Consider the following 10,000-nt stretch of genomic DNA (forward strand, 5'->3'; position numbering starts at 1 on the left):
AAGGCAAACGGACCGGACGAGCCGACCGATTGGTTTTGATCTAATAAAAGCGTCCCTTCCATCTCTGGTCGGGACTCTGTTTTTTTTTTTTTTTTTTTTTTTTTTAAAAAAAAAAAAAATTCTTTATTCAATACATTACATTATACATCATAACCCACTACCTAACTCATTAGTGGGTCCTAGTATGATACAATTTAAATGCAGCAATGTTATTTACACTTCAGGTAGTATTATTATTATTATTTCTATTATTTACTCTAATTATTACCGCTATAGGGCTCTAAGCTTAATCTACGGGGAAACTACATGCTACCTGCAGCGTTACAAGTTGTGCCAGAGCTACTATAAACCTACTAGTTGTTAGCCAGGCCCACTGAGCTAATCCCAGTGGGCGTGCCCCTGGCACTGGGCTGGCTCTTAACTTGGTGTCGCTGCAGAGTATTCTGAGGTATTATCCTATCTTCTACTTCTAACTTAATTTAACTAAGTGTCAAAATCGGTGTGCGTCATAGTCCGGTATTTATGTACACCCCTCCCTCCTAGTCCAGGGCAAGGCGGATTCCAGCCGTGAGGCGGCTGGCCAGTCCTTGCCCGGCGGTACAGTAAGGGTGCACTAGTCAGCATAGGTGAGAGTTTTGTCTTTAATGGTGGTGATTGTCCCTTAAAAAGTTCTTAAGTATCTTTTTTGATATTTCATCTGTAAGTTTGTTTAAGATGTCAAAGGTGATTTCACGCCTTAACAAGTGGTACGTGTCGTTATTTGGCAACTGTTGTCTTAGCTCTTGGGCTACATCATCGAAGAGGTGGCACTCATACACCACATGTTCTGGGGTGCCCTGCACTGCGCCACAGTCACACGCTGGTGTAGCCTGCTTCCCAAACCTACATAGGTATGTTGGGTATGGTCCATGTCCAGTAAGAAAGTGCAGCATTCCTCTCGTTGGTGTAAAAAATGTGAGTTTTATTCTTTCTTCTATGTCCGGTAGCAGCTCATAGGTTCTACGACCTGTATCTTCATTATTCCACTGATCTTGCCATAGTTCTAGCCCCCTCTTTTTAATGGTGTACTTGTCCCCTGCAAAAACCCCAAGTATTTCCCTGATTTTGTCCCTGTTCTCTTTTTGTACCCAGTACCAGGCAGCCTGTTCACGTATTTTTATATCTAATGGACAGATTCCCATTAACACTAACAGTGCTCCCCCCGGTGTTGTCCTATAGGCCCCTGCTGAACGTAGAAGCATATTCCGCTGCACTCTTCTTACGGCCATGGCAGGCATGACCCTCGTGAGTCTGTGTGCCCAGACTCCAGATCCGTATCCTATTATTGAGGTCAGGATGCTGTTGTGATATAGCTTAATTAAATTTGGAGGGAGGTGAAACCGCTTGTGACCAATTCCGATAAGATTGTTTAATAGAACCAATGATTTTTGTGATACGGTGTCAATATGTGATGCAAAGCTCCACCTCTCATCGATGATTACACCCAGGTATCGGGCCTCGCGGCGCCGAAGAACTGGTATACCATTAATTCTAACCGTCGGGTTCCTGACCAGTTGGCCTTTGAGAAGTAGATATGTGGACTTATTGGGTGCGATCGTCATTTTGCTTCTGTGGCACCATGATGTAAGAACAGTTAGGGCTCTTTCCACTTTCGGCTCTAATTCCTCGCGGCTTCGGCCGCCGACCAGCAGGAGGAGGTCGTCAGCGTATGCTATGACCTCTAGCACATCGTCACAGTTCTTGAGATCTTCAAGTAAAGGCTCCATGTTAATGTCCCAAAAGAGAGGTCCCAGGACAGAGCCCTGAGGACATCCTTTGGTGACAATCTTCCTGACTATGCCGCTAGGGGCCGATAGCCAGACCTCCCTGTCTGCACAATAGCTCCTCAGACACCCATATAGCGGCCCTGGACAGTTCTTCTCCCGCAAGCAGGAAAAGAGTGAGGGCCACCACAGGTTGTCGAAGGCGCCACTGATGTCGACCATGATGCCGACGACATACTTGTGCGGGGTAGAGCCACAGACCTCGGCAGCCAGGGCGATTGCGTCAGACGCAGAACACCCAGACCGAAAGCCGAATTGTCTGTCACTCATCCCGCACAGCATGCGGTGTGCTGTCAGTCTGTTCGCTAGTAGCCTCTCAAAAAGTTTGCCCAGTACGTCCAACAAGCAGATAGGTCTATAAGATTTAATTTCTGTGGGATCTTTGTCCGGACTCTTTTTAATGATGATTACATTGGCTTTTTTCCATATTTCTGGGAATTTCCCGAGTTCCAAGCACTCGTTATACAACTTAGTGAGAGGAGCTACGAGCTGGGGGGCAAGGAATTGCACCACTTCCGCAGTAATGCCGTCCGGGCCAGGAGCTTTCCCTCTTTTGAGGGCCTTGATCTGGGCAGCGACCTCCTCCTCAGAGAAGGGGTAGACTCTGATGTTATTGTTATAGTCCCTTTGGTTTTCTCTCCTTATCCTTTTTTGTTCTTCAGTCTCATCTTCCTCCACGTCGTCAGGCAACAGAACCCGGAGGAGGGCCTCAGCAGTTTCCTGCCAAGTGCCCGTCATCCGGTCCCCGTCCCTGACGGTGGATAGCACCATTGGTGATCTTATCTTTTCTCGTACTAATTTATAAGGGACTCCCCATGGGTCTGTAGCCAATTGGCTTTTTACATAACTTTCCCAGCTTCTGAGCCTGACTGCCCTTAACTCCTGTTGGAATTGTTCTTTGCTTTCACGATAGATCTGAAGCCATCTTCGTTTTTCCCTCCAGACGACACTCCGCTGGTAGTACCTCCTTGCCCTCCTCACAGCCTGGCGCATCTGTCCCAGTTCGACCGACCATGGTGTGGGGGTGGCCGCTACGGCTCTCCTCCTGGTTGGTACGGCTGCCCGCACCGCTGTGGTGATCGCCTGCACCAGTCCTTCGGCGCATTCTTCCACGTTTCCGTCACCCTCCAGCAATGTCGGAATGTTGCACTCCTCCGCGAGACGGTCCCAGTTAGCCTTGTTGTAATTAAGCTGCAGCTCCCACCCCATGTCCCAGTGGCACTCCCTTTCCCCAATGGAAAATGTTATTAAATTATGATCACTGGTGGTTACTTTGTCCCACACTTTCCATTTGTTGACCTTTGTGGCCAGGTTTGGTGTTATTAGTGTGATATCAATATTTGTACCTTCTCCCCCTCCGCCAGTATATGTGGGGGGGTTCCCTTGTTGGTTGGCAACCACCAGTTGTAATGCCATGATTGTTTCCTCGGCTTTTAGCCCCCGATCATCGTGCGTGCCACTGAACCATAGGGGGGACTTCGCATTTATGTCCGCTGTCACAATCAATCTTCGTCCCTGCAATGCCGTGGCGACTTGTGTAAGTATTTCTAGAAATTCCTCTATTCCTCTTCCGTATTGGAAGTATATATTACAGATGTAAATCACCCCCGCGGGTGTTTGAAGTTCCACGACATTGCAGTGTTCGCCAGAGAACTGTGCAAGGACTGTAGCTCTAAATGATTTGTTGATAATTATAATTGCAGCCTTTGGCTCTACGTTGGAATGTATAATTTGCCAGTTGGCAGCCATGAATGGGATCCGCCCCGCTTGGGAGTACGGTTCCTGTAAGCAGAGTACATCTAGACTCCTCTCTTCCACCACCCTTCGGAGTTCCTGCAGGACCAGTTTGCTATTATGGGTGTTTATCTGGCCTACATTTAGTTGGCTCACGTGGGAAGTATGTATGGATGTGTGATTCTGGCCACAATTTTGTCCAGTCGTGGGCTACTCTGCCATTGGTTATCACTGATTGGTAGTATAGATCATCCATGTCAAATTTTTCGTTTCTTCTGTCAAAGACCTTTTTAACTAGATCTCGCAGGGCTCCGAAGTCGGTGGGGAGATTCATTGTCTTGAGCTGAATTCTGTCCACAGCCTCCATTACTGGAAATGTGACATCTCTTCCATACTCGTGGCCGACACGTACCACATGTCTCAATGCTATTGTGAGGATTGCCGGCTCCTCTAGTCTTGATAACTGCAGTGCGTGCTCCAGGTTGGGGTAAATTCGCTGGGGATCTATTCCCATTGCACCCCGAGATGGTGTGTCAGAAGATGGAATTGAGCTGCTTATTTCATTGTACTGAACATGTTTGGTGGATATTACTTCTTTACTGTGTGATTGTGATTGTGAACTCCCAAGTACAGGATGCCAGTGTGGTCGGGTATGCTCTTGTTTCGACCCAGGTCCCCAGCAAGGAGGAGAGGGAACGTCTTCTTCACACGGGTCCGTCTGTATGCAAACGTCTTTCATTATTGTCACCAAAGATCGTGGTTGTGTGATTTTTTGTATAAATTCTTTGAATTTGTTTGCCCTCAGAGCGTCCCTCAGCCTCTTGCTGGGGGATTTCCTTTTTGGCTTCCTGAGTTCAATTACGGCCTCAGCCATAATCAATTCGAGAGATTAGTCTCTGTTCTAGCATCCTGTACGTTGGGCAGTTTCTCCCAGTAGTGTTGCACGGTTTCCTTCCTCTCTTGGTACATGGAATGCAGGTTGCGCTTTTACTGCAGTTTTTTCTGGTGTGGTCCTCAGCCCCGCACCTGGAGCAGGCCGGCTTCCTATCACAATGCTTGTGGACGTGGTCCAGATCGCCACAGTTGTGACATCTAGGGACTACTAGGTAGTCTCTAACATTGATGGCGTGAAATCCTATATAAATTTTCCCCATAGCGGTAAGTTTTCGCCACATCTTGCCAGAGACCTCGGCGACGTGATGGACAACATCCCGTTCCCGAGGTCCCGTTTTAAAGCGGAGCTTGAATTCATTTTTAAATGTTTCCCATTCTGTGTCATCAAAATTTTGATTATACATGGTTTCGTAGATGTCGCTTTCTGTTAGGGCCACAGGTACGTCGTACAGTATCACCAGAGGATTTCTTTTTCTGGGAGGTTCGCATTTAATGGCCTTGTTCAGTTTGGAATTCTTTAATATTTTGTCCCTATCCTCCTCAGTGGCAAGATCCACCACGACTACATTTTTTGTGGCCTTTACTTTATTGATTTTTATTTTATCTCTAGCCGGGTCAATAGTTGTTGTAAATATTTCTTGCACCTTTTTGATTGTCTGACCAGGCAGGGGTCTTAAAAAGACTGCCGTGTCTGGTTTTTTAGAAATTTTTGCTATAGTTTCCTTTGTTGTTTGGGCTTTTGTAGCGGCTTGCGCCACCACTCCGGCCCATGTCTTGACTGGTTGCTGTCTCAATCTAGCGTTTTCTTTTTCTAGTTCTTCGAGACGCCCCTCGAGCTTCGCGTTTGCAATAGCCCAGGAAGCGAGCTCGTTCTTTATTGCCAGGACCGCAGCCTGGCTTATTTTGCCGTTTTTGACACTAGAGTCTAATATTTGATTTATTCGGCAATGTCTATCATAAACACTCTCATCTTCGTGTCCCCCTTCCTCCTGCGAGGTAGGGACAGTAGACACACTCGCCCTCGAAATCGCACAAAGATCACTCGCCTCCTGGTCAGCCATGATTAGTTAGACGAGTGAAAAGTTGGGAGCCCGTCTCTTGCCCCGGACCGGCTCCTCTGGCATGGGGGGGGACTTCTGCAGCTCGCCCACCAACCTCGCCCCTAGGTCAAGGGCACATCAGAGCTGCCAGGTTCAGCGCGCCGTTGCCAGCGCACTGGTCCTCGTCGAAGGCCCCGTCGTCGACGATTTCACACGACGCTCCTCGGCAAGTGCACCCCGCACTCCGGAGAGGCGGATGCACCCCTCGCCCTTCGCCGCCTACTAGCCCGAGCTTCCACCTGAAGGCCAAGGACCCACTCCTACTCAGGTGGTGGGTCGGTCCCCCAGTCGTTCGGCGGTCTGGGCCCATCTAACCTGGCCCAGGCGATGTCACCACCACCTGGGTTTGGCAGAACACGCCCCGGTTACCCAGGGGCGCGGCGAAGCACCCTTGCCGACTCGCGCCGTGATCCCACGCCGACAAACGAGGTCGCCGGCATGCAGAGCACCTGCTGGTCTGTGCCCTGCGAACAGAAAGGGACTGGTGTTCGGTCCCTCGACACAGCTCCCCCTGTGCCACGCACCCTTCGCTTTCGCATCGGGTTGGGTCGCAGCTCTCCCTTTTGACGCAAGGCAGAATGCCGAGCTTGACGTCTGGCACCACGGGAAGGCGGAAAGAGCTACTTGGGAAAGAGAGGCTGTAAGAGACGCTTCACTTCCCCGAGTGAGGACTGCCGCGGCACGCCCGACTGGAAAGCGATACGCCCCAGTGCGAGCCTCCGTGCCTTACGGCGCGCCGGCAACGGGCGGGCCCGCGCCGAAACGCGCCGTCAAGCGACTGACCTCACGCCAGACTCGGGACTCTGTTTGCATGTATTAGCTCTAGAATTACCACAGTTATCCAAGTAACGTGGGTACGATCTAAGGAACCATAACTGATTTAATGAGCCATTCGCGGTTTCACCTTAATGCGGCTTGTACTGAGACATGCATGGCTTAATCTTTGAGACAAGCATATGACTACTGGCAGGATCAACCAGGGAGCTGCGTCAACTAGAGCTGAGCAGCCGGCCGCCCGGGAGTGTGTCCCGGGGGCCCGCGCGAACACGCAAGCGTCCGCTCAATTATTCTGCAAACAGGAGGAGGCTGAGCTCCCCTGCACAATACACCTCGAAACCCTCTCAGGTCCCGGCGGCGCGCAGCGCCGTCCTAAGTACTTGGTCGGGTTCGAGAGAGGCGCAATCGCCCGGAGTTTGGCGAGTAGACGCTTTAGGTGCGACCACCCGTGCTCCCAACTGAGCTTGCCGCTGCCGACAGAGGCCCGGGAGCGTGCTGTCGTGGCATTGCCGGCGGGAGACAACACGCGCCACCTACGGTGACCGGCAGCTCCAACGCCAGCGCCACAGAAGGACAAAAGCCCCACTTGGGTGCCGAAGCGAACTCTCCCAGCACAGCGCACGCGCCAACACGTCCGCACAGCTGCGATACAAACCACCTGCGAGAACCGCAGAGGCGACCGAGCAGCAGACGGCGTCGCGGCGCCGAGCGCCGGGCGGCGGCGCATCCTCAGCGCACACAGTCCTCAATCGGACCAGCACACTGCAGATGTCCACCGCGCTTCGCACCGGGCCCGCGAGGACCTACTTTGGCCGCACGGCGCCGCGTGCAGGGTGCGCCGGCGCGCAGCTGCGCCGCCTGCCGCCTCCGTCGGCCGGCGCGCCTGCCACTGGCCGCCCCCACCAGCCGGCTGTAGCGCGTGCGCCCACGCACCGCGCGGCCAGCACGCCGGGAGGCCCCCCCTCACCGGCCGGGGACGGTCCCACCCAGCCACCGCCGCGTATCGCTTCACACCCAGATGCCATTCACGTTCGTGGGCATGGTGGGTATCGCTGGAACAACCGGTTGGTAGCTCAACCGATCGTCGCCATCACTGATTCACCTCTAGCGAGAACAACCGCACCACAACGGTTTACCAGTTGTTCATTTGCATAACGTCACCAGCAAACGTAGGCGTCCATCGCCATTTGCAAATTCAACGATTGTTGCATGCCTGTGTCAGGTGTCACGACACACTATGTCTGCCCACATACACGCAACAACATGTGCACGCTTCGCGAACACGTGGAAGGTGGCCCCCGTACGTATGCGATGTCCATTGCGCGAACGACTGTCAACCGGCCTCTGTCGCATGTCGCAGATGTGGAACGCAGTGCACCATGCTATCACGGTGTGTGAGAAGAGACGACTACGTCTGACAACACGCGCCACTACATCAACAGACGGCTCATGCTGATCGCCATCCAGGGCATACCACACTGCAATCCAGCTCTTATAGGGAGACGACACGTAGCTGAGTGCACAACATTTGGACCGCATGGTTCGCCGTTGTTGGCGCAGTCGTTGTACGGTCACATGTACCACGATGTATCATTCAGTACATGAGGACCAATGTGCAGTACAGTGTGTGATTTGGACGTACAACATCAGCGGACAGTTGACACAGGCCGTACCACAGCGTAGGCTAAGTGCTTCGCACATGCGAATGCCAATGAACAACTGCAAATGCCAATGAACAACTGCAAAGGGCATTGAGCATGTACGTCCTGCTGCCATCCACATTACAGTGTATAGCTGCAAGGTGTTTAACATGAAGCGATACACTGGGGACCGGGCAGTGCGAGTAGCAAACTATATTGCGGGGGTTGCAGTTAGGCAACACTACACTAATTTAACGCGTCGTATGACAATTACAGAGCAGGTTAAGGCCCAACGTGTGTTGGGTTAAGGCCCAACGTGTGTTGGGTTAAGGCCCAACGTGTGTTGGGTTAAGGCCCAACGTGTGTTGGGTTAAGGCCCAACGTGTGTTGGGTTAAGGCCCAACGTGTGTTGGGTTAAGGCCCAACGTGTGTTGGGTTAAGGCCCAACGTGTGTTGGGTTAAGGCCCAACGTGTGTTGGGTTAAGGCCCAACGTGTGTTGGGTTAAGGCCCAACGTGTGTTGGGTTAAGGCCCAACGTGTGTTGGGTTAAGGCCCAACGTGTGTTGGGTTAAGGCCCAACGTGTGTTGGGTTAAGGCCCAACGTGTGTTGGGTTACGTTAAGGGGCAATGTGGGTTACGTTAAGGGGCAATGTGGGTTACGTTAAGGGGCAATGTGGGTTACGTTACGGCGCAATATAGGTTACGTTACGGCGCAATATAGGTTACGTTAAGGCGCAATATCGGTTACGTTAAGGCGCAATACAGGTTACGTTAAGGCGCAATACAGGTTACGTTAAGGCGCAATACAGGTTACGTTAAGGCGCAATACAGGTTACGTTAAGGCGCAATACAGGTTACGTTAAGGCGCAATACAGGTTACGTTAAGGCGCAATACAGGTTACGTTAAGGCGCAATACAGGTTACGTTAAGGCGCAATGCAGGTTACGTTAAGGCGCAATGCAGGTTACGTTAAGGCGCAATGCAGGTTACGTTAAGGCGCAATACAGGTTACGTTAAGGCGCAATACAGGTTACGTTAAGGCGCAATACAGGTTACGTTAAGGCGCAATACAGGTTACGTTAAGGCGCAATACAGGTTACGTTAAGGCGCAATACAGGTTACGTTAAGGCGCAATACAGGTTACGTTAAGGCGCAATACAGGTTACGTTAAGGCGCAATACAGGTTACGTTAAGGCGCAATACAGGTTACGTTAAGGCGCAATACAGGTTACGTTAAGGCGCAATACAGGTTACGTTAAGGCGCAATACAGGTTACGTTAAGGCGCAATACAGGTTACGTTAAGGCGCAATACAGGTTACGTTAAGGCGCAATACAGGTTACGTTAAGGCGCAATACAGGTTACGTTAAGGCGCAATACAGGTTACGTTAAGGCGCAATACAGGTTAGGTTAAGGCGCAATACAGGTTAGGTTAAGGCGCAATACAGGTTAGGTTAAGGTACGACATAGGTTAGGTTAAGGTACGACATAGGTTAGGTTAAGGTACGACATAGGTTAGGTTAAGGTACGACATAGGTTAGGTTAAGGTACGACATAGGTTAGGTTAAGGTACGACATAGGTTAGGTTAAGGTACGACATAGGTTAGGTTAAGGTACGACATAGGTTAGGTTAAGGTACGACATAGGTTAGGTTAAGGTACGACATAGGTTAGGTTAAGGTACGACATAGGTTAGGTTAAGGTACGACATAGGTTAGGTTAAGGTACGACATAGGTTAGGTTAAGGTACGACATAGGTTAGGTTAAGGTACGACATAGGTTAGGTTAAGGTACGACATAGGTTAGGTTAAGGTACGACATAGGTTAGGTTAAGGTACGACATAGGTTAGGTTAAGGTACGACATAGGTTAGGTTAAGGTACGACATAGGTTAGGTTAAGGTACGACATAGGTTAGGTTAAGGTACGACATAGGTTAGGTTAAGGTACGACATAGGTTAGGTTAAGGTACGACATAGGTTAGGTTAAGGTACGACATAGGTTAGGTTAAGGTACGACATAGGTTAGGTTAAGGT

Source organism: Schistocerca americana, unplaced genomic scaffold (genome assembly GCF_021461395.2).
Source record: "Schistocerca americana isolate TAMUIC-IGC-003095 unplaced genomic scaffold, iqSchAmer2.1 HiC_scaffold_334, whole genome shotgun sequence".
Classification (NCBI taxonomy): domain Eukaryota; kingdom Metazoa; phylum Arthropoda; class Insecta; order Orthoptera; family Acrididae; genus Schistocerca; species Schistocerca americana.